The 27,868-nt window shown below is 38.7% G+C and overlaps 1 protein-coding gene across 5 annotated transcripts in view; it reads right to left on the bottom strand.

The window, feature by feature from the left end:
- RASSF8 (Ras association domain family member 8) overlaps window positions 1–27,868 on the bottom strand; it is a 91,251-nt gene that overhangs the window by 35,239 nt on the left and 28,144 nt on the right. For 4 of the 5 annotated variants that reach the window (XR_012629278.1, XM_074871361.1, XM_074871363.1 and 1 more), the window contains exons 2-3: window positions 26,662–26,735; window positions 15,076–15,174 (exon numbers count right to left, since the gene is read on the bottom strand). The gene's annotated coding sequence lies outside the window, so the exon portion shown is untranslated. The remainder of the gene's footprint in view (window positions 1–15,075; window positions 15,175–26,661; window positions 26,736–27,868) is intronic. The other variant, XM_074871362.1, reaches the window with a different exon arrangement.

Genomic DNA, 27,868 nt, shown 5'->3' on the forward strand with positions numbered 1-27,868 from the left:
GTTCCAAGCACAAAGTTTTGACTGGTTTCCTCTTTTTGCTTTTAGAAGCAATATAGTTCAGCAACATTTTGAAAAGAAAGGATTAAACCTGTTCTCAATGGAAGAAATCCAGTCCCCTGACCTAAAGATCACAGTAAGGTCACTTTAAACACATTTTCACCATAACCTGAATTTGAGTGCAATTCCCTGCTTGACATACTGACCAGCCTAAACTTTGACCTGGAATAGCTACTATCATTGCCTGAACATTCAGCTGTGTGTATGCAACCAGCATAGTCAATGGTAGATAGTAGTAGTTTGGATTTTTCTGTACAATTAAGTCAGGTTGCACATGGATTGCAAGAAAAAAGTACAATCAAAACTTTCAATTCTTATTTTCATTCTCAGACAATCTCTGCCTGGTGAGGAAGCGAGTTTGTTTTCACTGCTATATCTGCATCCTTTGTAGGTGGTCAAGTCTGTTGTCCTCCAAGAGGAATAAATAAAAATTCTATGTGTGAAAACTTAAAAGTTTCCAACCCTCTATGTGGGAGTAGTCCACAGAAGAGAAAGCCTTTAATTAAAAACCACTTCAGAGCTGAAGTCCTGCTTGTTTATCTATCTGCAGTCCTTTCACTTAAAAAAGCTCACTGGGATCCCAGATATAGAAAGCTGAAACATTTAGGCTGAAAAATTAAACTTGAGAGCTTTCAATTGTAGTAATATACTTTCTTGCTTTAGCAGCGCTTTAATACTAGAGTATAATATGCCTCCAAGCTATTTCTGAAATACTTGCTTTCACAAAGTTATGGCACATTCAAATATGACATAAGCTATACTCACACAATCTCATGCCTTTTACCCGAGAAATAAAAAAAGCTAGAGAACAGTATCACTTTATCTGAATTTCACTGCTGGGGTGGGGTCATACTGTTTCCATGTGCAAACACCATGTGGTATATCCTGCACTTTGCTGACAAGAAGCAATCTAACACTAGGCTTCTGAATCCTAAACAAACAATATTGTAAATCCACTATCAGCTGCACAGTAACTGCTGTGCTTTATGGAAACATACTTTTAAGGATGAACATGCTAAGAAAACCTGCAGTAAAAAAGATCAGATATTAGCCCTGCCTGAGTTTTAATGCTTTATTCCACATGCCATCATCCCTCAAGCATTACGCTTGCAGAAATGCAAAAGCAAATAGGGATATGAGTTCTTACTTCTGCATCAGAACACGCTGCTGCACAAGCATTCTGAAGAATAATATTTAGAACAACAGTGTCAGAACAGGTGTCTGAGCAGCATGGCTTCAGGCTTGACACCAACTGATAGTACTTCAGCTTCCAGAATGGACAGGAAAGCTTTAGAAAGCAGTATTTAAGACAGCAATGAATGACATTGACTGGAAGCGACTCTGTAGGGTTACATTCTCTGGTAAAGACAGACCAAGAGGAAGACTCCCTTACAGGCATGCCAGACATTGCTACATTCTTTCTGGGCTCCAGGAATGGACTTCACCAAACCTGCAGCACCAGAGCTCACTAGTCAGTGCAGCAAAAGGACAGAGATAAATATTCGGGGACAGCCACAAACTAACTGCTTGTGTGCCCAACCCCGCCCAGCAACAGATGCACCTGCAAACACCTCTCTCATATTCAGGCTCTTCAGTCAGGCTGGGTGAGGATGGGAAACATTCAAAGCTCAAAGTCCTTTACTTAGTACCTAATTCTTTCCTTTGGATTTGAATACTAGACCCAGGAACCAAGAGAAGGCTGTATGTAGTAGCTCAGAGCATTTACCCCTGAAATGGGAGAGCAGGGTTCTACGACTTTCTTTTGCTTGAAGGGCCTCAAACCCCATCTTATTACTTTCAATATTATGTTAGATGACAGCATTCCTCTTGTCATGAAGCTGAAAAAACACCCCAGCATACATGAGACTGCAGAAAAAGCAAGAGGAATTTTAGCTCTATAAATCTGGTAAAGACATTCTTACTGTATGGAACAATTTTCAGTTCTTAATATTGCTTACAGAGTTCAGATTAAAAAAACAAAACAAAAACCTTTCACAGAAATGCATACACAGTCCTGGCAGCAAAGGTGAGAACTCAGGAAGCCCACACTGTAGGTTTCCCAAAGCACAGAGAAAAAGTATGCATCAGGGTCCCCAGTACTGGTACTACTGGAAGAATATTAGATTAACTTTCAGAGGGTGAATCACAAAAGCCATCTCAAACACTCTAAAAGTCCAACAGTGACTAAAACCAGGACCACATGTATATCCCTGCATCAGTCATTCAATAATAGGAAAAAAATGAAAGTTAAACTTTTATAAAGAAAACCACTCAGTGTTCTGAAAGCATTAACCCAAGGGAGGAAAGAAGTGGTGTGCCTGAAGACAGACACACCATCACACTGAACAATTAACTGAAAATATAATTCACTTATAATCTTTCAGATTTTCAATATTTTAATACACCATGGAACCAGCAAATTTTGAAGAAAGCACACTTCATAGCAAAACAGTATATCAGTTTCATTTTAGGACATGCTTTAGACATGCGCTGGATCATCTAGTCCAGTCTCAGAAGTTCTCTCCATCCTAAATTGCTCTGATTCTTATTGCCTGTCAACATATAAGGGCAGGTTAATACAAACACAGACATATTAACCATGAAGATAAACAGTCAGTGTTTAGCTTACCTAAAGCAACTTTTAAGTCGTGGATCAAGTAAAACTGGCTGTTCAAATGAATCAGCACCAGAAGCAGTTACTAAGTTCTGATTTCAGCATCCAGGGAGCAGCCAGAACAGCTAAACTTCCAGAGGTCAAATTGCCCTTCAAGTACTTTATGAAACAGGATCTCACCTTGAAGACCAACCCTAGTTATCTAATCTCTGGTTAGTTTTAACCTTGAAGTTTTCTGTTCAGACAGGAGTGCCAAGGATGTTGCCTTGGCCCAAACAGTGGTAGAAACAGTCATTTTCTCACATGGGAGTCTAACACAGAACAACATTATTTCCACACTTGCTGAAAGATAACAGATTCCCCCTAAAACTTGAAATAGTCCAGCACAAAGAAATGTTTGTCAACATAGGGCTTGAGATCTGCACAAAACTTTCTTAACCTACTTACATCCCATGACATTAGTGCCAGCTCAGTGCAAGAACATAAGGAAAGAGGCTAAAATTGTACCAGTGAAGGTGCAGACTGAGCTTCAGGCCCCGATATCCTTAATTTGGCCTAGGGCAATACCTCTGTAGAGACTATATGGAATTTCTTGCAGAGGTCAATCTACAGTCTTAATACTTAGCCAGCATTGGTACTCAAAAAAACCCCAAACCCCACACCATGCAGTGTCTCAGGGGTCCCCTGCATGATACCTGAAGTAACATTAAAAACCAGCCAACAGGTCATAATGACTAATTACGCACAGGCATTTGCTCACTGCAGCAAGAGAAAGCTGGAGAAAATGCAAACCACTAAAACACGGTGTAAAGGCTAATTAAAAATAGGAAACATTAATTCAATTCAAATTCAGTTCAGCATAAATTACTGCCAGTGGAGCTTATCATCTAAAACCGTCAAACAGGCACTCTCACTTAATAGAGGAATCAATCCAAGTAGGCCAAATGTCAGATGTCAGCTAGTGTGAAGTGCAGGATAAAGTACAGAAATACAAAAGTTTTGTTAAATAGTGAACACAATGAAAAATCAAACCGAACTGCTAAGGGACCACTGTGGCACTCAAATCCTCCTAGTTTAAAACTAGGGAATTCAGCATCAAAACCACTTGCCCAAGCTTATTAAGACATATATACAGCTCAACCTCCAGTTTACCTCTCTGGTTTCATACAGAAGGGCAGATGGCAGTTTTAGAAACACTCTTTAGAAAGAACTATTGCTACCTTACTTTCATTTTTTTAAAAAAAATGCATCATCTTGTACATTCTTACAAGCTCTCAGGTGAGTGGATATCACATCCTTTTGACTAGCAAGCACTTTATCTCATTATTCCTAAATTTCTGTGCACACTTAGCAGGTAGAGTGTTACTGGTAAACCTAGGAAAAAGTTATGCTATTATAATGTATGCACGTGCCTTTATACTCCTTTTATACCACTGCAGAGAGGTCTACTGCAGCTCAAGAGCGTATTTTACTGATGCTATGCGTATCTCAGATCTGATATTAGAGAGTGGCGAATTCAATTTAGAATCTCTAACTGAACAGACTTTACATGTCACAGTAAAAAGAGACTCGAAACCACTTCTGATAAACTATGACATACAGGTCCCTTTCCATGTTATTTTAAAACCTCTATTTGTCTTACCCATAAACCACTTCCATAACATGTTAACTGGCACTGAGATAGCAAATAGAAGTTGGTAATTTAAGTACTTCTGTAGATACTTTTGACACATTTCCCAGGAAAGGCATTTGAGATTCCACTGCAAAACTGCATTACCACCTATATTTTCTCGATAAAGTTCTCTTCAGTTCAGCTACAGCCTTTGCATCAACTACACACACAGTAAGATTTATATACCCACTATGAAATTGAAAATGGGAAGTTTTATATGTTACTTACAGAAATCTATATTTTCTCCTATTTCAGACCACGAGCTGTGAGATGGAAACTACTGCTACTCACAAGTTATTTTTTTTAGGGGTTCCCTGCACTGACATTTAGGTTTTGTATTTTGTAGAGGTATGCTTCAGTGAAGAGAATGGCAGGTTCGTCAGATATGAAGACAGCAAAGATTCACTCCCTACCTCATACCCCTCCCCCCAAAAAAACCCCAACCCTCTAAAGAAATTCTTTAAGGGTATATTGAAGAAATTGAACTAGAAGACCATCAACTACACAATACATTGATGTCCTCTTTTTTTGTTTTCTTCCAATAAAACCATTGTACTTTGTCTACAAGGTTAGTATTTCAGATACAAAATAAACAAGGAAGAAGGGTGATTTATTTTCCTCACCAAATTCTGAAGTAGATTTCAATACCACGATGTGAAATAGTCTTAAATATTACCAAAAACCTTTCATTACATATATTCATCAGAAGCTAGGTTAGTAGTACTACTTCAAGTATTTTTGTTTAGTCATTACTCTGTTGAAAGAAGCATCTGAAGAAATTTTGTTTGGGAGTTAGAGAGTATGAACTCCCCCAGGACCCCAGCATGCTAGGGTGGCAGAACAGAGCATTCCAACCAGCATCCAAAAAGCTCTGAAGACCAGGCATAGCATGAATATTCAAAATGGCTATTAGGAAAAACTTATTCTCAAGGAGGGTAGGGCAGCCCTGGAACAGGCTAGCCAGGCTGCTTGTGAAAACTTCCACGCCTGCAGGTTTCCAAGACAAAGCCAGGACAAATCCACAGCTGACTTTATCCTATGGTGGTAATGGTTCTGTTTAAAAACAGGATGTTGGACTACATGACATCCCAAGGATCCTTCCAGCCAATACTTTCTACGATTATGTGAAAAAGGTAAGAAAAGCACGTGTAGGGGAGAGGGAGTTACATAGCTCACATGTTCTGAATAGCAGGCAAAGATTTATGACTTTATCTGACAAGGACTCCCACACATTGTGTTGTTTTTAGAATCAATAAATTATGCAAACTCTTCTGAAAATCTCTGATAACACCATGTTTGGCAAATACACTTTTTATGTGGCTGAAACAACCCATGAAACATGCACATAAAGAATGCAAAGATACAGAACACATTTACAAAAGTTTGAGTGTCCATACTACCATCTACATTTATTTGTACCTCCAGCTTGCACTGTCTACAATGACACAAAATCAGGAGCTGAGCTAGAGCACATACAAGCACACTGACCAGCAAATCATAGCAATGAATGCATCACTAACATATGGCATGGCAGAAAGCAGCCTACACGTGCTTTAGACATGGACAGCAACGGAAGTATGAGCAGTGCTTCACCCTTAATACGGCTCACATACCGATGTCAAGAAAATCACACAAGTTTACTGAGAGAGTGAATAGAGAATTAAGTCAACGCCACAACCTAACAAAAGACCTATTTTAATATATCACATGGTTCTTGCATTCAGTTGTATGTTGTGACTTTTATTTCAAAGAAAGGGATGGAGAGTGCAGTAGTGTGGAAGGGAGGGAGTCACACAGGCCACACATGATGCACACAGTTGTTTACAGCTAGCTGAAAAAGGAGCCACTGCCACACCACTGCACACCTCCAAAACTGAACAACTCCCATTTTTCCAAGACTTACTGAAAAAACATTATTATCACTAGTTACACTGAAAGGCTAAGGCCATATTAATAGCTACATAAAATATCTTGAATAAAGCCTTTGTTTCTATATTTAAAACTCTAGCAAGCTTCTTCCATTTTAGATTATACTTGGAAATACTTAAAGATGGTAACTAAGCTTCATCCTTACTGGACCCTCAGTAGAACACCACATTTCAGCTTCCTGACTGTGTACCTACTTCAGATGCAAGTCTTCTGATGCTTATATTATTATTTGACCAGAGTCAATCATCAGAACAATTTGTTTGTACAGGAAGGGCACTAATCGCATTTTCTCTTCAAGTACTATTATAGCTATCTGACCCTGTTGGAGCCTCTTGAAATCAAGAGTGTTTCTAGAGTCTTACATTTCTAAACCAAGTTAAAAACATAGAAAAGTGCATTATTTTCAGAGAAAAAAAAATCCAAACCTATCCACAAATAAACATCACTGTACAGTCACTCCTCTCCCCATTTACTGAAAGCCCTGTTTGAGCAGTGTCATTCATTATCCATCTTCCTGTCTGAATAGACGGATTTCTAAAAACATCTAAACAACATCTAGTAACTTTTTCCAGCATGGGAAAGAAGAGTGGGCATACATATGGTAGCTATATTTTAGTCACTCTTTTTACCTTTTACATGAAAAATTTGCCAACAAAATTAAGCATCTATTGTTCAAACATGTTCCAGAATAAGGTATCTCTGTTTCAACTAACAACAGCAAACTACTGGTGATATATTTTATGATACTAAATTAGCATAACGGTGTTGGAGTTTGTACTTTGCAAGTAAGGTTCTTAGACGTGGTAAGAGAACACACATTGCCAATCTTTACTGCATAATCTATGAAGACCATTGCGGTTTGCAAGATCATATTTTCCACTCAAACACCAAGAGAGCCCCAAGCCTAAACAAGGTTGAACATGTGCTTTGCTTTGTACATACTAGTACAGGAAAATTAACCATACACATAATGTCTCTTGAGAGCAAGGATCTGACTACAAACATCTTTAAAAATACAACCTCTCTCCAGATCAGAAGTGAAATAAAGTTATGAACCTCCTAAACTATGTTCTGATTTCAGATTGAATACTTGTACTCGAATTACATAGTTTTACTTAGTGAAATACCATAAGTGCACAAGTTCATATACCAGTTCCTTGCCAACATCCTGGTTTAAGACATCTTTATCCGTAAAAAGCAAGATAAGGGTCTCCCATGCCCTAAGAAATTGTGCTAATTCATCAGGCTACAGGATTTTGAGGAAAACCTTTCCAGACACCCTCTCATTTCACCTGCACAATTAAGATGTTCCCTGCAGCAGGGACTTGAACCCTGGGAATCTCCCAGAGACTTAGCTGTTAAGAGAGAGAGAAGTAAACTCTCAGCATACCCAATTGAGGAGATTTAGCTTAGGAAATCCTGTAGTCTGGCTGTGGTAAAAATGTCAATTCAAATGCCCTCTGGCAAGGGAGAGGCTTGAACCTTATTTAGAAACGTGCTCACCACTGATCTAAACAAAAGTATAATACAGTGAGTTCTGGCAGGCTAACACTCTGCCTCCCTTCCTTTGTAATAATCCAAACTGATGGGAAAGCCTGGGGATGAAAGAAAAAGCTGAAAGAAAATGGAGGGGGGTGTGTGTGTCAAAAAACCCTTGATTTTTAAATTTTTCCATTTTGAAAAGGACTTTGCTGGTGAACTGAAGATGACCACTCTGGAAATAATAATTCCTCACCCAGCACAAAGGGACATGTAGAACCACAGAATATTTATTTTTACAAGCATTCTGGAATCTTAACATTTTAGTTTTGTTTGAAAGCACATGGGCTTCAGTCCTTTTTTGTGAAGAAACAAAGCCTTGCTATATGGAATTCAAAGGGACACTTTGTCCAAAATGTAATAATCCTGTTACAGGTGACAGGCATCAGGCTTGGCCAGCTCTGTAACAAGTGATGTGGTTCTACAGGTTCCTGGAGAAGCTTTAAGACTTCAATTAGAAGTATCCTCAGACCTAGGAAAGGTTATACAAGAGAAATCTGAAATTACTTTTTAAAAGTACGAAGCTAGACTTAAAGAGTGAACACAGGCATCCATGTTTCTCTTCATATTTAGTGATGAATGATCTGAATATTAACTTGAAGGTATTTGTAAATGAGATTTTTGCAGATTTGACAAGTAAGATACTTTAAATGTCTTTATTTAGCTGTTATTTTTTCTTTCTCATTTCAAGATATTACAAAGTTTGTTTCCTGAATAACTAAAATTCAAAAAGCAAACTTTTATTTATTTAAAGCCTAGAAGTTCTCATTTTTAAACATTGTGAATCTATTCTTTGTAGAAAGCAGTCTACACAGTTACAAAAATTTCATGGAAAAATAAACAAGATTGTATCAGAATGACATTCCTCCAAAAGCAGAGTTTTTCCTGCCAGAGAGAAATCACTAATGTGCATCGCAATTAGTGCAAAAATCAATACTATCTTTGCAGTTGCAGGCTGGGAAAACTATATTTTTAGTTACTGCTATACAAACATCAAGTGAAAAAACTGAACGTACTTTTTCCTCTCAAATGTTTAGCGACTGTGTATCATTAAACATCCATCAGGTGACATCATCTACATCTCTAGTGATTATATTAATAAAAACTGAACTATGACCTCAAAAAGGTCAGTCAGGCTAGCTTAAAATTTAGAGTCCATTGGAAATGCATGATCCCATTCTTTTCACTGCTCTACAGAAAAAGCCTACCCAGCAAGCGCAGCAGTGAGAGGATGCAAACCTTGCCAACTCAATGAATTAACGAACAAAAGCATCGAAATGGTTTGCCTGCAACACCAAGGGCTTGGACATAGCGACCCATGTCCCAAGTAGTAAAGAACTAGTCAAACATTTTTGAAGCAGACAAGCTAGGCTTTCCTGTCTCTTCATGTAAGTGGCATTTCCACACACCACCCTCCCCATCATTTATTATCAATACTTCTGTCCTTGTTTCCAGACATACTGTCTCACTTACATTCCATTTTCAGTTTGCCTTCAGTTGGCAAGAAATCAGTTAATCCCAACTCTGAAAAAACACTGTTGTTTTAAAGACCAGTATATTTCCTCAGAAACATAGTATTCAACTTTAAAAGCATTTCAGAAACTTGAAGTACAGGTGCTACAAATGTAAACAAATAATTTAGATCCAGATAAGAGATCTGAGTTTTATGTAAGGACAAATTTGCATAGGACAGTAAGAAGGGGAAGAAACATCACACTTAGAATGAGAAAGCAAGAAGCTACATGTAATAAAAAAATGCAAACAAGTGAGGAAAAGGAGAGAAACAGATGCACATATCACGGTATCTTCAACTTCAGCTACGCTATCCCACTAGTCTGAACAAGTGCAAGGTCATTAAAGAGCTGCAACACAGATAGTAAGGAAACAAGAGGCACATTGTGCAGTGTTCAACTTCAGAGTGGGGAACGGAGAGACAGAAAACATGAAAAGCATTTCTTGTAATCCAAAGAATGCAGCACAACTCAAGGATCCCAGTGATAACAATGTCAAAGAAATCTCAGGTATTTTTCTGTACTGACTCAGACACAGCATGAGAATGGTGTACACACAGTAAGTTGAAACATGCAATCAAAGCAATGCAAGAGGCAACATGTTTCGTTTGAGATTATTCTTCACCTCAACTAGAACTTCCTGGCCTGTCAGAGAAAAACTCTCCCTGAACCAGAGAGCCTTTTAGAGAGCACCCAGGAACTTGTCCCGTTTCTTCATTCCATTCAGTAGATGCCAGCAGCAAAAATGGAGGGGTGGAGGGTGAAATCACAGCGAGATCATTTAAAGAGATATCTTCTGATTCATGACATGGTTCTGGAAGGGAACACACTCAAGTTTTTGAGTCCAGCCAGTAGCAGAAGTAACTCAGCTCAGGAGTGTCAAAGACATATATTTCATGCACCACGTAGGCTGCAAAACACTCCAGCAGTTACTCACAGCTAGAGGATACAAATGAAGCCTCAATGCTCAAACACCAACAAAATCTGGTTTTGTTGCTTATTAAGTTTCCTAGAGAATGTAGTACCTCCCCTTCTATGTTTGGAAACCACATTCAGTGGATAACCAGTTAGAAAACTTTTGCAGGTCATGCAAATGGAAGGGAAAAGGCTGCTTAGGAAACCAGTACTATATACAAAGGCTCCTGATCCAGTAAGAAATTATTACTCAGGAAAATGAAGTGGTATGCTACTGGTGAAAGCCTCTGAAATGTCTCTCAAAACAAAGGTTTTGTCAACCCTATTTAAGACTTTGTGCAAGTTAAATCAATTGGAAGAGACCTACACTGAACTTCAAAAACCCCATAAGTCTATAATTCTAAAACAGGTAAATTTTTGTCCACTTTTCATACCTGAAGTTTAAGTTGTGGAAGAGACAAAAAGTGTCTCAAAGAAACTCCCTCCTCTATTGAAATTAACTAGAGACATGACCAAAATTCTAATTTATCAATTGAAAAAAGTTTCATGAAGTATAGGGGTCCTGAACCACCTACTATTCACAAAGAACCTTGTCCTGAACTACTGCTTTAAGTTGTAAACACAATTTCAGAGAATCTACAGCACCTGAAGACAGTAAGAGGTATATTGGGCTGAGACGAAGTGTCCATTCAGCCCTGTACATCTGTCTTCAACAGGGATTCATCACTGAGCAGGTCACTGATACTGACCTTGCACAATAGATCTTTGAAGTCCCTCACAGGAAAATCCATCACCCTCGAGGGTGACTATGATTCTTCACCATCTGGTAATATAAAACACATTTATTCTGACTTTCCTTTACTAATAAACAGCTCAAAGGCAATTGCAACTGCAACTATGACATTCAAGAGGAAACAGTGCACACCTACAAAGTCTCAACGCAAGACAGAACTGTCTTACACAACTTGCATGAAGAAACTGCAGAAGCAAGAAGGTTAGTGGCCCTTTGGAGGAACATGGAGCAGGACCTGAAACCTTGACTCGCTGTTGTTGAAAAGATTGAGACCTTGCCTCAGTAAGCTAGAAGACAAGAAATATGTTGGACATTAAAATTCCTAACCCATAAAAATAAAAAGAACAAGGAGTCATAGCAAATGCCTAGGGAAGAAGAAAAAGGCTGCAAGAATACTTCATAGTTCTTTTGAAAGCTCTGTTGGCTTCCAACTGGTCCCAGCTCCTGTACTCATAGGTGTGACTTGTATTTATTACCATCAACTGGATTTCTCTTCTGCTCTTCAATCTCCACTGCTTCATGGCAAGAAGTTCCACAGATCTAGTTCCTGTAGTGTGAAGAACAATCTGCTTTTTGTTTTTTCTCAACTAGGTTTCTATTAGCTTCATTTGACATTTACTGGTGCTGCCCGAGTGAATGAAGTCCTACTTGTCTTTATCTCATTCATGATTTTGTAGGCTCCCCTCCTACATTAAGCTGCCTTTCTTTTGGACTGAAAAGTCCTAGCTTGTTAAATTGCTCCTATCTCTCATCATCCTTACCATGCTCTTCTAAGCACTTCCCAGTTCTACTGCCTTCTCGCTGAGGTGAGGGAACCAGACTGCAAAGACTATCCAAATCTTGTGGGAGTGACAGATTTCTATAGGGGTATAATGTTCTTTTTCCTCTGTCATTTTCTTTACTGATTGACACTGCATAAAAGTGAACTTTTTAAATATTTTTTTTAGGTACAAAAAAAATCAACTATGACTCCATGATTTCAGCTTGGAAGAAGTGTTTTATTAAGCCACATATTACAAGTTTGTCTTTGTCTTGTGCCCCAAAATAAACAACAAACTGAAGACACACAATAAAAAATTAGATTAGTGATGTTTATGAAGAAAAAATGTAGTTTATTCAAAACAAGTGACTCACTCTCCCCATGTGAGGATGGGTAAGCACCATCTTGACAAATTTTCAGCACATACCTCCTGTTGTCATACAATCATTCAAAGAGCGTAATTCACATGGCTTATTTCAAAGTGATGAATAGAGGAGTGACACTCTAGTCACAGGCTTGCTTCACTGAAAGGAATTTACTCAAATAATAGTTACAACAAATACTTAAATATTTTAACTTGGTAGAAGAAAACCTGACTCAATACCACCACATTCTCAGTTTCCTGGAGTTACAGGTTAACATACATACACATATGTATATATGCACTCTGGCTAAACACCACATGGGAAAAATAAGAGACCATATCTTTATAAATTCTGCATCCTGTTTCAGTCAACAGGACAGTTTTCATCACCGATACTACTCCACCACACAGAATCATCATATTCTTTAGCAAGAATATGCAGTGTTGGTTGTGGGCAGCAATTAATACTCTGGAAAAGTCTGCTTTAGAAATGACCGATTTATATTAAAGAGATATGTAACATGCCTAGAATGTGAGACTAAAAGTACTTCAATGAATAACTGTCATGGTTTGAACTCAGCTGGTAGCCAATCACCACGTGGCCAGTCTTTTACTTCCCCCCAGTGAAATAGGGGAGGGAAAAAAAGAAGAAATTTGTAGCTTGAATAAAAAAAAATTAGTAATAGTAACAAAACAGTAACAATAGTAAGTCCAAACAGGTAAAATACAGCAGCTGGTCACCAATCAGCAACCGGTACTCAGCCCACCCCCAGCAGCGATCCCGACCACACCAAAGACCCCACCGCGCTGACTGGGAAACCAAAACCAGGCCGTGAGAGAGCACATGTCCGTCTATACGTCTATACACTGAGCATGCCATCACACGATATGGACTACTCCAATGACCGATCTGGGCCTGGCCCTCCAGCTGTGCTCCCTCTCAGCCCAAGGAAAGTTAACTCTATCCTGGCTGAAACCCAGACAATAACCAAAAAATGACTTCACAAATACGGAACAACTTAAGACAGTGTCAGTCTCCAAAGCTAGACTCCAAGCAAAAGAGCATTTTTAATGCTGTGGATACGTATATATGCATACACACATAAAAATCAGAGTCATTTAGGTTGGAAAAGACCCTTAAGGTCAAGTCTAACCATTAACGTACCACCACCACTAAACCATGTCCCTAAGTGCCATATCTACATGCCTTTTAAATACCTCCAGGGATGGTCACTCAACCATTTCCCTGGGCAGCCTGTTCTAATGCTTGACAACCATTTTAGTGAAGAAATTTTTCCTAATACCCAGTCTAAATCTCACCTGGTGAAACTTAAGGCCATCTCCTCTCATCCAATATACTTCAGCAAAGCTACTATATAGTATGCAGAGTGTATTTTATATATGTGCATATATATATATATTTCTACTAGTTGACATTCTACATTATATTAAGGACAATGAAACTAAATACTTTCAGTCATGCAATATTACTGCCTATCCTCACAGGGCTGGAAGAAGCACCGATGACTGTGTGCTTCAGACTTTCCTGTAGCAAGAAAAGACTGTTGTACCTTTATGCTTGACTGTACTTCAGATACACAGAACTTAAGCATGAGACAAGCTATCATTCTGGCAAATGATCCAAGTATTTTGTCCTGTTAGTTATACTGGTCCCTCACCTGCTTCAATTATCAACAGAATACTACTAGAAAATATTGTATTTACAATAGAAGTCGTTGTAGAATGGTATTCTACCCAGGAAAATGCTGAAGGTGTGACTGGTGTAGAAGTCTACCACTTAAAAGCTTACATATGTACATAAGATAAATTAGCTTTAAGTGAGGCCCATAAACTGTGACAAGCCAGAGAAGAAACTGCATTCTGCTCACAGACTCCAGAACAGATTGGAAGAATGAGTTTCCCCCACTTGCTTCACTAACTTCATTTACATCATAAAACAGAGGACTCAAAAATCAAAGCAATATGAAAAGTAATACCAGTGCATAATCTGACAGTATATATTTTTATAGTTTTTTAATTCCAAGTAGTGATTTTTTACTACATCAAAAATAAATCTCATTGTCAGGAAAAACATTATCTGCTAGTGTTTTCTTTCCCTGACATCTCTTCTGAATTTTTGGTAATGTCTGATTTGCCAAGTTGAGGATGTCTCCTTATACCCAGTACTGTGTTTTAAAATGTACATTCACATTAAGAATGGGAAACAGTTGGACTGTAGGGTTGTGGGGCGTGTGATGGGGGGATGTGTTATGTAGTCATAGTACTTCTCCTGCAAAACTTTTATTTGAAGAAAAACAAAAGTGTCTCTATCCCCAAATGAAGGGACAGGTCCACACACACGAACTCTATGAAACCAAAGAGGATCGGGGCCCTCTGCTCAGAGCACACCTACGACACAAGCCAAGAGGCAGCTGCAGTCTGCAATCGCCAAACCCATGTGCAGCCATAGCTGACTGCCTAACCTACAAGTCACTTACCAGCTGTTGCTGGCACCAAGAACTGCTGCCCAAGAAGGCCTGACAACTAGGGGAGCTGGGGACAAGACACTCCTCTCATTCAGGACACACTCCTCAGCAGCAGGGTAGCCTTGGGTCTCCCTCTTACACAGCTGGAGGGGGCATATACTTGGGGATCACATCATCACGAGACAGAAATTTGTCAGGACCACCAGAGGTTTGCTTGGGAACAGAACTGTTTTGAGAAAACATATGTTGCACAGACCAGGGGAGCTGGGATCTTGCTCAGATTTCTAAGCTTCGGAAGAAAGAAAGGGGAGGTGATAAATATCTATTTATGAAGTTCTTTAGGCTTCAGAGTTCTTAGCATGCTTTCTGTGCAAGTACTTTCAGAAGGGAGAAGGAAAACTCTTATTTGAAGTTTCTTTGGTCATAACTTCTTACCTGCAGATGAAGATAGGCAGAGATGTCTGCTTATGCAGTGGGCTTAGTGCAATCTGCTACTCCAGGCATATGTGTGGACTCCACTGACAAGGTCAGTTGCTGGAAGAAAAACATGGAAACATTGTTATACATTAGTAAGACTACCTTATTGCAGGTAAAGTCCTATTCCCCCCTCCTCCCTTTAATGCTTTGGAAAAACAGTGTTCACCTAGCACCTATAGATAGGGATATATAACAGACTGCTACATACAATAGTATTTTGGTTTTTTAAAGTTAGCTCGAAAGAAGTGTGGAATACTGCACTTAATTTTCTACCTCTTATACCTGGTGTGACATTTTCCTGCTATAAATAACTTAAGTGTGGTAAACAACATTTCAACAGCTTTACAGAACATCAGGAAAAACTAAGCACTGTATTAGGTACTTATGAGCATCTACCACTGCTAAATTGTAAATATAGGAGACTATTTCACAATCTTCTTCCCTAATTTTCTTTTTAAGGAAAATAATCCTCAAACTGGAAGGGTTCCAGATATAAAAAACCTCCAAGTGCTCTTGAACTGCACACCCTGACTCCCTTGCAGTAGTGAATCGTGGCTAACACATGCATAAGAATTCAAACAAACTAGGCAAAGGGTAACAAATCCCAGATTAAGACTAATATTAAATCAGCTTGGAAGGGATGCTTACTACAATTACGTTTAACAGCATCATTGTGACAGATCGGCAAACATTGCCTAATACTATGTCAGAGCCAAGAAGAACACATGAAAAGTAGTTGTTTTTAAACCTTCATCACCAAAGACTTTCTGAAAAATATTTTAAAAAGCTTCCCTGTCACAAACCAGTTCATGCAAGCAGCATCCTTGCTTGAAGTCTCATTAAAACACCTGTGATATGAAGGTCTGCAGCTGTGAGATGGTGTCAGCACATCAAGTCTCAAAATGGAATATAGGAAAGGTTGACAAGAAAATGTAGGGGTATACCAGTGGAGAGGAGAAGGTAGCTCTCCCCCCTGCCAGCTCACTACTCTGTCCTTTGTAACCTTATCAATAAACAGCCATGTGCTCCCAAAGTAACAGTATCTGTATCAGCCTATTTTGGATACTGCTCTTACCTACAGGGAGAGGGAATGATCCAAAATGGAAGCAAGACAGACTACGACAATATAAGGAGCATCAACCTGCTTATGTCTTCACTGACTGTAGTCACTTGTTCACATCTTCACTTGACTGTAGAAGGGAGCCAGTCACAGCAAGGTCAAAAGTTTATTCCCCCTCTTCCCCAAAGCAACCTAACACCTTAAAAAGCATTGACAGAGGAATGGTCCAACCCTGACTTCACTGCATCATTCAGTCCCATGTCTGCTTGTGTCCATTTTGTCTGGAGCATTCATCTCAAGTCCTGCCTACATTACCACTAGTCTGTGGTCACATCCAAATGAGCAGCCTATGTCTGTGATTCCCACAGTTTTGTGTGTGTTTGTTTTATAAGCCATATCCTGTGTTAACAGGAACAACAGAACTAAGATCCCTTTCTACATCAGTCAGAAAAGAAGTCACCTCTTTGCTACTCCTATTTAGCACTTCTCAGGAAGAAAAAAAAAAATGGATAATCACCTCTTCAAATCCAACCCTAAATTACCCCTCCTTCACTCCAGAAGTAAAGTGAAATGTTCCTAGTTCCTTAAGCTCTGCTGAAGTGTTAAGAAACAAGTGCTCCAAAAATCATGTTGGTATATAAATCAAAAAGACTGAAATGAAAATTATAAAGCAGCTTGATATAAAAAAAAAAAGTGTCTTGACCATGACCTTAAGAGTTCTGCCTGTCAGTTTTCTCCTTGAAAGTATGTGAAGGGCATTTGCTTTCCATACTTTGCTTTCCAGGAACAACAGGCTTGAATTCATTTAATACAGTTTTAAACCTTTAGAGTTTCAGTCATTGAGAAAAGGGAAAGAAAAACACTTAAAGTGATTTATTTTCTTTTTGTTTAACTAACATATCCAAGAGAGTGCCAACACATAAGCTAAGAGGATATAATCATGTAAAGTAGAATATACTTACAGGTAGGACACATTGTTTTGTCTTCCTCCAAGCTAACATTTTACTTGGCAACACTGGTCACTAAAGCCCACTGTGACAATTACCCCAAGATCAAAAGGGCATGCTGATACAACAGAGCACCATCAAGACTCATCCACAGACTGTGCACATACTACACTGCTCCCTCATCCCCTCCGACATTCTGCACAACTCTGTTTGGAAGAATATAGGGTAATAGCACAGAAACCGGTAGCTTTCTCTTCTCCTTGTCAGCAAGTTTTTTCTTAAGACAGCAGGCATTGCTATGTTATACTTACTGACAGAGTCATGCTTTTGTCTGCTTCCTTCAGCAGTCCTAGAAGCACAAAGGTTCCTGCAAACTGCTGACCAGGGACCTCCCTTAGAAAACACTGCCTTGGCTATACTACTGTAGTTAGATGCATTCAGGCTCACTTCACAATGTAATTATACAATGTAACAGTAGAGAAGATGAAGTCATAGCAAGAATTTGCTTTGTTGAAAGTTTTTTTGCCAATAGTCTTATTTGCTCACAAACAACCAAAGTCTGCTCTGTAGATTTAAAGGACAATGAGCAGCTCCATCACTTCACATGCCTGCCTTAACACTTGAAACAAACTGTACAATTTCACCCTTGACTATTAATTCTTCAAACACAGCATCAAACTTTTGCCATACCTACAGATGACTAAATATTTTGCACTGATTCTAAGAAAAGCATGTATAAGAAAGCATATTTAAAGAAAAAAAAAAGAGACTGAAGTAATATGGTCAAGCAGCATTTAGCAGAGATCAGGATTAGGTCTGTGTATTCACATAACCACTGACCCATTCGGGTTGTAGTTACCAGAAAGTGCACTGAGTTAGCTCCTGCTATTAATCCTAGCAGTTAGAACCATAGAAAAACGTTTTAAAAGAACAATTCAAGTTAAAACATGTATGCCACCACCATGCACATCTCTGGAAAAGTATAGCTGGGTCAAGTCATCCAGGTATTTATGTGACATATAAGTAGTAGTACATTGGTAGCATATAAAAATGGTAGCACAATGATGTGGCATTTGCTTTAATTTCTTTCCTTAAGGACAAGTCCAGTTGACAGTAACTGAAAAAAACTGGAATAAGATTCAGATTTACTTGGATTAGTGTTAAGGACATCCATGCATGTAGAACTAATGAAAAATAAAACCAGATTTCCCTTCCTTTGCCACTGAGCATGTCTCCCAGCCAGCATAAGGACTGAACTAGCAGCAAAGCAGTAGTTTAGCATGCAGCCTGTACTTGCAATACAGCAGAAACTAACAGTTCCTTCAGTTTGCTCAAACAGTCAATATTACAACTCTTGAAGAAATGATTCTTCACTTTTGCAGTACTGCCAGGCAGCTTCTGTTTCCACATCATAGCAATTTATAATCAATTTTGGAGAGCCTGTTCTACTTTTTAAAAAATCCTGAAAGACTGCTGTTATGTTTGCAAGCAAAGGCCATTATTTTCTGCTTCCATAGGTTGTTTACACAGCATTATTTTGTACGATGATTTAGCCTGGCTCTATATGAGCACTGAGGTAAGCCAGTTTGCAGAATCCACATCAGGAACAGAAAATAATTAAGATATTAAACAGTCACTGCAGATTATCTGTAAATTCAAATTCATTCAGTTTAACATTAACCCAAACCACCAAAACAAAAAAAAAAATCAGTTTCAAGTCAGTTTTGTCTTTAACATTAGTAGGAACGTTAGACATCACTCCGCATTTCTAACTAACCCTTTCAATACAAGAAAGTTCTCATCCAAAACAGTGATTTCCCAGAGGGTTTAAAGATTAACTTCAATTACCCTTACTTGGCAAAAAGAATTATAAGCCACTCCTAATAACCCACTGATTCCAGCCTTCTTATTGCACAGGACAATGCAAAGAACTTAAGTAAAGACAGTGCTCAGTAGCAACAAAAACTGGTGGGAGAGAGAGACGACCTGCACGTTTTCTAAAGGCCTACAGTGCTTTCTTTTGCGATTACTATCTTGCATGCAGTGTACAACAGCCTTCACGTTTGATTCCACAAACACATCTTTTCCCTATTTCAAATACACATAGTCCCATTCACACTTCAAAGCAGAAGTCATCTCTGCAGCAAAAAACGGAACCATTCTCCCCACCCACTCCATTTCTTCCTGTCCCACACAGCATCCCTCAACTTATACTGAACTGGGGCAGCAATCAAATCAGGATTTATAAGAGCCAGAGCTCACAAACTAACAGTCCAGCAATACACACAAGCCAATTAAACTATAGTACAAGCTACTTCGTATGGCTTACCACTGCTAAGAGCCAGTGAATTCCTCCCTGTGCATACCGATGTTCATCATCAAAGTGCAGGACACTGGGTTCTGCACTTGGGTCACAACAACCCTACGCAATGCTACAGGCTTGGGGAAGGGGCTGGAAAGCTGCCCGGTGAAAAAGGACTTGGGGATATTGGTCGACAGCCGGTTGAATATGAGCCAGCAGTGTGCCCAGGTAGCCAAGGAGGCCAATGGTATCCTGGCTTGTATCAGAAATAGCGTGCCCAGCAGGGACAGGAAAGTGATCTTACCCCTGTACTTGGCACTGGTGAGGCCACACCTCGATTACTGTGTTCAGTTTTGGGCCCCTCACTACAAAAAGGACATTGAGGTGCTGGAGTGTGTCCAAAGAAAGGCAATGAAGATGGTGAAGGGTTGTTATAATCAATACATAAAGAGATCTTTATTTCAAAAGAAGTTTTGAAAACACCTCACTAAAGTAGTTGTTCTTTGTGCTGATCCATATGAAAAAGTAGAAGATAATGTTATTTTGCTGTATATTTTGGAACACAGAGTAACTCAATTTCAGTATAAGAATAATACTGCAAGTTTTGTAAGTAGTAGTCCCAGGTAACATGTCTGCAAATAGTCAGCTTCTATAAAATGAACTTCAAATGTCTCTAACTGAAAGCACACACTGGATAATAATAGGTAAAATACTGAAGTATACAGCTGTTATGCATTTCATGGTTGTGAAAACAGTCACAGACAGTATGTGCAGAGAGCAAAGTTGAGCCCAGAAGCTTGCAGATTTCTAGCTTCCTCTACAAGCATTTATCCTTGTTGAAAATGAGTGCCCTCCCTCAGACCTTCAACCAACATTTGCACGCCCTGTGTCATCATCTCCCCCCTCTCTGAGTATGTGAGGAAATGTTATTAGTGGGATTGTAATAAATCATTTCATAATTGTTACTAATCAAAGGAATAAACATTTTATAACAGTTACTGCTATTATATAATCATAGATTTCTCTCTGTTTGGAGCTTTAAATTTCTTACTTCATTATGTAGTCAATAGAAGCCAAACCACCTTTTTCTTTCCTTGCAATTAGCAATGAGTCAATGGAAGACAAACAGAAAGCTGATTTTTACCGCACTCCTTCAAAAGTTTAATCAACCCTCTGGAAGCAATCCTCCCAGTGCAATGAATTTTTAAGTATGCTTGGACCTTACATAGGTGCAAGGGTAAGACAAATGTGAGAGATGGAGGGGAAAAAAAAAAAAAAAAAAATCTATTTCTGTTATCACAAGCTTCCATCTCAAACAGCAGTAAGTAAAGCCATAGCATTTGTCCTGGTAAAGACATTAACTCAGGAGACACCTAAACAATCAAGACTCCCAGAACAGTTTCAGAAGTAATGATGATCTCTAGTTAGACACTTACTGGTAGCTAATTACCACCTGGTAGAACCAGGGCCAATTAAGCACCAGCTACAAGGAAATGCCCAAGAGGCAAGTTATGCCTTTAAAGTCTTTATACTATCAAATAAATAAATTTCAAGAGGTAACACAAGTTTTCGCTTTATCTACTACAAAACTGAATTTGTGTCATTGGCAATGTAAGTCAACATTTAAAATGCCACTAATAACCAAGAAGAAAGCAACAGCTTACAGTCCAAGATTACATTAGGTTTACAATTAATGAAAATATGTCTGGGATTTAGTTCCTAGTTTTCAACAACAGGATGACTATGTCTTTAAATCACCTAGTATGACAATTACATCTTAAGTCACTCAAGTGGGGGGAACACCAACCAAAAAAAAAAAATCACAGGGCTAATTTTAAAGATCGTAACTCAAAAGTACAGAAAAATCAGATGTGTTCAGTAATTGAACAGAGAAGATGTCAGGCTGCTCACCTCGGGAAAAAATAAAAAAGAAAAAAGAGAGACAAATCTCAAGATATTCTGCCTACAGTAGAGGGGGAAGAACCCAACCCTGAAGATATTTCTGTGAAGCTAAACAAACTCTAAATGTATGTAGACAGCATTAATTCAAGCCAAAGTTTAAGATGGATCACAAGTTGCTACATTTTTTAAGTATAACATCACTATGAACAAATAAAACTGAACCTTGCAGATTATTGGCTCACTGCTTCTGCTCTCCTGTAAGAGGTTCTACAGTTCAGCTTATGGTACAGGCTACTGCTGTTACCTTTAAATCAATCTCTTCACATCTCAAACCACTGTGGTTGTTAAAAGCAAATAATTAATTGCGGATATAATGAAAACACTAAAACCAAGTTTTCTTACACAAACATGACCCCTATCATTCAGTACTTTAATTTGCTGAAAAAGGTAAAAGAAAAATAAATTAGTGGATATACACTTTTGAGTAAATGCAAGGTATGGGATGGGAGACAGGGAGAAACTATTTTTATTGATGACTGCTCAAAATTACTAGGCCAAATTAAAGAGGAAGTAACCACAAACAAGTACGTCATAATAAAGATAACGTGTTAGTTAAAGATTATGTTGTATAGCAAAGTGAAAATAAATGTAATAAAGCTAGGCTAACCAGCTCTGAGCATTGGAACAATGGAAACAGAGACAATCTTCATATCCCCAAAGCCTTTTCTTCATGAGAACATCAAGTCAGGAAATTTTTTATATTTTTCTGACTAATGAAGTCCTCACATTAAATCCAGAGTCAGGCCAAGTCACCACTTCTATACAAAGTCCTTTCCTTACTGTTGAACAACCATTTACTTATTTTACTTTTTATCTTGGTCAGGGACCATCAGACTCATGACTTAAGTGCTCAACATAGTCCAGAGGAAATGGAAAGCTTTTCTTCAAAGCTAAAAAGCAGAATTCAGATCCTGCTGCCATAAGCAGAACAAACAAAAAAAGAATCAAGATAAAAAGCAGCAATAAAGTCTATCACGTCTGTTATGCTGTTTTCAGACTTCCTTAGCAACATACCTCTCTTGATTTAAAGAGCACTGGCCAGCAAGCCTCCCAAATTCCCTTCGAAAAGGTCCCATTCACTGTAACATGTGGGAGGTACACACTCACTACAGCTGTTTATCAAACTTTTGCAGTTCAAAGCCAAAAAGCTGCAAATGATCATGAGGCAAGCATGCTGTAAAGATGAACTGCAATGTTAATGCGCCAACATGTAAATACCAGCACACAAAGTTTTACTCCTTCAGTGCAACAACATACTTCATGGAATGCAATGAGGCTTCAATAGGTGTTGGCCACTTCCCAGGAGAAGTGTGAAAACCCTCAGAGGGGAGTGAAAGAAGCAGTTCCAAACACCCACCCCCAAATCTGCATTAGGATCTGAAGATCCTCAGCAGCTTCAGAGTACTGCTCAGTCAAGGGAGACCTGAAGCTAAGTAGCCAAAAAATATACTGTCCAGATCTGCTAATATATGAAAATAAATCTGTTTTGATGAGTCACTACTTTGCCAACTCTTATGCATTTTTATCATATCTTTTTTCAAACTACATCTAGACACCGTTTAATAAATTCCTCTCCCCTCCTCCCCAAACCTAGTTATTTGTTTGCAAAACTGCAAACATTTTTGATAAGGTATTACAAATCTAATTCCTCCTCAGCTAGCATACAGCTGAGAGGAATAGATCAGAAGAAAAATGAAATTAGTATCCGAAGATTTGGAGATGTTCTTGGTTAACACTGATTCAGATCCCATGCAAGTTACACTAAACCTGATGAGCCCTCAACTTGCAGTTTCCAGGATTTCAATGAAAACCAATAAACAACTAATTAAGGCCTTCACATAGCTTCTTTCTTGAGTGCAAATGGAATCCATCTACATAAAAAAACCTTTCAAAATAGTCAATGGCAAAGTGTGCATATTTTCAAAGCCAACATTCACAAACAATGGAAGTTTTTGAAATGGCAAATATCAGACACAAAAGAAGCCGAACAGGATGTTTTGACCTTCTTTGAAAGTAACTAAGACTACAGGAAGATAAAATGCTTTTAGAGCATAAGAGATGCACAGCTTGTTTCTAGAAAAAGTCTAATCTCAACCCATTTAAAAATACTATCTTGCTACTACATCCAAACAGTAGCACTATGAGTACACCAGACAGCCATGACACAGAAACAACCAAACTATTAGAAGAGTTCTGCAGTGACCAAACTCTCCACCACAAAGCTGCAGTACAGTGCTATCTCTGCAAGTTTGAGAAAATGTGTATATTCTCCTTTATGCTTCATATGACTTAATGAAAGGATCTTAAGATATCAAGTTGAAACAAATGAAATTACTTGAACAAAAAGGTACCCCCACACCTGAGCTATCCCATGGTAGGATTGCTCTCCCATGACTGCCAGCTCAAATGTTGTATGGTAAGCAAGACTTACACCAGCATTTGATACAGCAAACTTTGGAAATAGGCCACTAGTAAATATACAGCCTCCCTCCTACACATCCCACCAGAGCAAAATATATACAGGTATAGTTATAACCAGCTCAGTAGGTGTTTAATGCCTGGACTTACCTCTATTGAAAAGTCTTTGGCAGCTTTCAAATTGGAGAAGAGACACAAGAGCCCTGTAAGGCAGCTTGCAAACAAACTAATCAGCCTATTCCTTCACGAGGTAAACCTCACTGCAAGTGGACTTAACCCAGCAGATGCTTTACTACTTTAAATAGAGTATCTTCCTTCAACATGCTTCAAGCATTTTTGGCTAATATCAGCAGCATTAATGGTCTAATTCACTGTTCGCCTGTTCAATTCCCATCTGTTATTCAAAACACTCATTTCTATCTCATTGCACCTTATTTTTTTCTTCTCTTTTAGAAAGGAGTCTCTGATATCGTGTGTGCATGATCATTATGCCATACAAGATGCTGGTATTGCTCCAACTGAAGGTGATGAGAACGTCACAGAAGAATTTAAGTGAGGTGACAAATATAATTCCTGCTAAAGGTAATATGCAGTTGAGCATAGCACCGGAATTTCAGTCAGCACTGGGCTGAAGCCAGAGTGTTTCAACTATCCCTGGCTTAAAGGTTTCAAAACAAAGAGTTAAGGGAGAAGCTCTGCCTTAAACACTTCCTGCTTACTTTTTCTGCTAAGGACACAAGGAAGGCTAGCTGCAGGTCAGATCATACATTCAGCTAACCTAGTAGCCCATCTCACACAGTGGCCAGAGTAAGGCTCCCAACTGCACGTAGACACTGTGGCAGGAGTTTAACAGCTTAACCACAAGCAGTTTCACAGTGGAACAGTGGTATGAATCATATGAACACTGGACAAGATTTCTTTGGACTTCTTTAAAACAACAGATTAGAAAGTGTTACAGGCCCACATTCAAAGACTAGGTTAAAAGACATTTGAAGTTTCCAAACGATTATCAAGACAAACATCAAGCTTAAGAAGGTAGAGCGTTAATGAGCTAGCAGTTGCCAGATGTGGCCCTCTAAGTATGAGGTAAAATATACTAGCTTAAACTCAAGTAAAGAAGTTTATACTAAAGCATTTTAACTCCAATGAGTTAAGAACCTGCACAAAGTTACCACAACTCAGCAGATGCATATTACCTTGTTAAACTACTGTAACTCAGTGTGTCACAGTCCTTAGTCTCTCAAATCTCTTTAGAGATGCTAGAGAGATAGTGTAATAAGACAGGTACTTCACCCCTGTTTTCCAAGAGGTAACTTCTCTGGTTAAAGGATACTTCACCACCTCTATTCCCTCTTCTTATAGTACCATTCTCCCACCCCCACCCCACCCCACCCCCAATCAGTAGACCTTTACCTATAATTCAGATTCACTTCTTCCAAGGTTAAAGCAGTTTATAATGCTACAAGAGCAGCAAGGAGCAGTGAGAAGTACTTGACGGCATTTCCAAAGAAATCTGCAGTTGTCCTACATCACTGGTGTACCACATGCTAGAAAAGGTGCTTTTATTCCACCTCCATGCTGGTCTTATCATTTACACAGATCACTTGATCACAATGTTTTGCTGTCCTTTTAAATGCTCCCCGATTTATAGTTTATGATCTTCTGTAGCTGTGAGCTGAACAACAAAAATTCACACAAAGGTTTTTATATTTACTCAAGACACACACTGAACATTAACTTGTCCAGTTCCTTCTTCCCTATGCTAATTCCCAGTGTGACATAAGGCAATTCTACATTCAAAACAGCAATTACCCCATGGACAGCATCCATTTCCATAACACCATCAAAGAGCCTCAGTAATACCCTTAAGTAGGCAATATTTCACATATTAGGTCCTTATGAAAATGCCATATAGGCACCTAGACTTCCATTGGGAAGAAAGAGTACAGATATCCCCAGAGGTTCTGCATTTGTTTCACTTCTATCATGTGCTCATTGCCCCATCAAGTAAAAATCTATACTGCTTCCTCTTTAAATAAATGCTTTGTGAAAAAACACAGCTACAACTCAGTTACTAATATTAAGAATTATGTTTAAGAACGCACCAACTCACTTGACTTAGCATTAACGTGGTTATGGTTTAAAACTATCAAAAGGTTTAAAGTACATTTACATGGTTTAAGATTAACCAAATATTAAGTGAAAATACCATTTTACAGCTAGAAAATGGGCCACTTCAATACATTAATGACATCTTAATTAACTGATGTTAAAACCAATATTCACACATCTTTACTAAATATTGCTGTTAATAATTACTGGAAGATGTCTGAGTTAAGACAATCTTCTTCAGTTGGAAAGAAGAAATACATCTATAGCAATGGAAATTTTATTCAACTCCACAAGAGGAAAGTATCAACCTATAGCTCTTTTTATAATGCAATACACAAGTTGCAGATAGTATTAAATTCAGCTGCAGTGATTAAGCATTCTCTTTGCAGACAGAAGCACAAAAAATGATTGATCGACTACAGCTAAATAACTCTATACCGTAAAGAGAAAGGTGGTTTTCTGTCATAGCACCAATTGTGTTGAGACTTCTCTACTTCCAATACCAGAGTTTAACTGAAACTACCGCTAATTAGCTAATTTTTGGACTAAAGTTCTGCAAACCAGCTACAAGGGCAGCAACACTGTTTAATAATCTTGACTTGCCAAGTGGGCACTCTGTGATAAAGCAAGCATGAGTAATGCTCTTGGGCAGAAGCACTTTTAACTTGCAACCAGTGTATCATTTAACATAAAAGCCACACTTTGCTCCCAAAATCTAACAGTTTAGGTCACTACTAGCTTACTTTGCCAAATTTCTTTCAGGAACGCTGTAGCTAATTGTTCTTTGTGTTAGTCCAGATCCACGAGGCAGGCATGACTGCAAGAAAAAGAGGAATAAAGGCCAAGTAAGTAGTTTTCAAATAATTCTCTGTGTACAATACAATTATCACAGGAAAGCTAGTAATTCTCACTAGAGTTACTAGAAAACTAGAACACTAGTAAAACTAGAAAGATGTAGTTGACAAAGCATTCAGTAAGATTTTAAAAACTTTCACAGGAGGCATTCAGAAACGAAATCTGGGGAAAACCACAACAACAAAGAAATGCAGGACCACTGGCTTTCAAACCTGTGCTACACAGACATCAAACATGACTGCATTCACTGCTTAGCACAGCCTCTTATCAGCATTTTCAGGAGCAAGTCTTCCCTTACCACAAGGAAGGTAGAGTTGATAGGAAAACCTAATAGCTGACCCACAGCTTTTAGGACACTGCACACAAAAAAACCCCTGAACTTTAAAAGGTTTTATGTACCACGTGGAGAGCAAGGTACTTCAGAAGTTAAGATATCTCCTCTCCCCACTGTGCTGGTGGTACTTGCAGAAGGCAAATAAAAAGAGAGATTAGCTTTTCTTCAAGCATTCACCAAGCAGATGCGAGAGCCCAGGGGCATCAGACACCACCACTGACCACGTGGAAGCTAGGGCAGAGGAGTTCACCTAGACAGCAAAGCACTACACAACCTGGAACAACTGTTCAACTGATGGAGAGAAGAGAGTCTAGATCTTCAGCCAAACACAGCAGGAGTTCCAACCTCCCAATGCCCTGGATGCGTGCTCATACTTGCTGTGTGTTCTCCACTAGAAGGCAAAGGGGCTGCCTGCAGCCACCCAGCCAGTAGCAGAGTGAAACATTACTTTTTTGATTCAACAGAAAAACTTTCAGAAGAGGAAGGTAAGTTTAAGTAGTCCAGATCTTTAGAACAGGTAGCTAAATTTTTTAAGGCTATGTTCAACAGTGATGAGGATTAGGAACAACAAGACTTATCTGTATTTGATGAGGAAAAAACATCAAACCCTACCAGCATTAATACGCCCAGGCACACTTATTATTCACTTTAATTTCTCAGATACCTTTTAGAAAGGACATTCTTTGCTTTTTTAATTTGGAAATATAAATCTTATTTCTCTGCTCTTTATTCCAGTCATTTTTGTACTTCTTGCCCTTGAG

This window comes from Strix uralensis, chromosome 5, assembly GCF_047716275.1.
Source record: "Strix uralensis isolate ZFMK-TIS-50842 chromosome 5, bStrUra1, whole genome shotgun sequence".
Lineage (NCBI taxonomy): Eukaryota > Metazoa > Chordata > Aves > Strigiformes > Strigidae > Strix > Strix uralensis.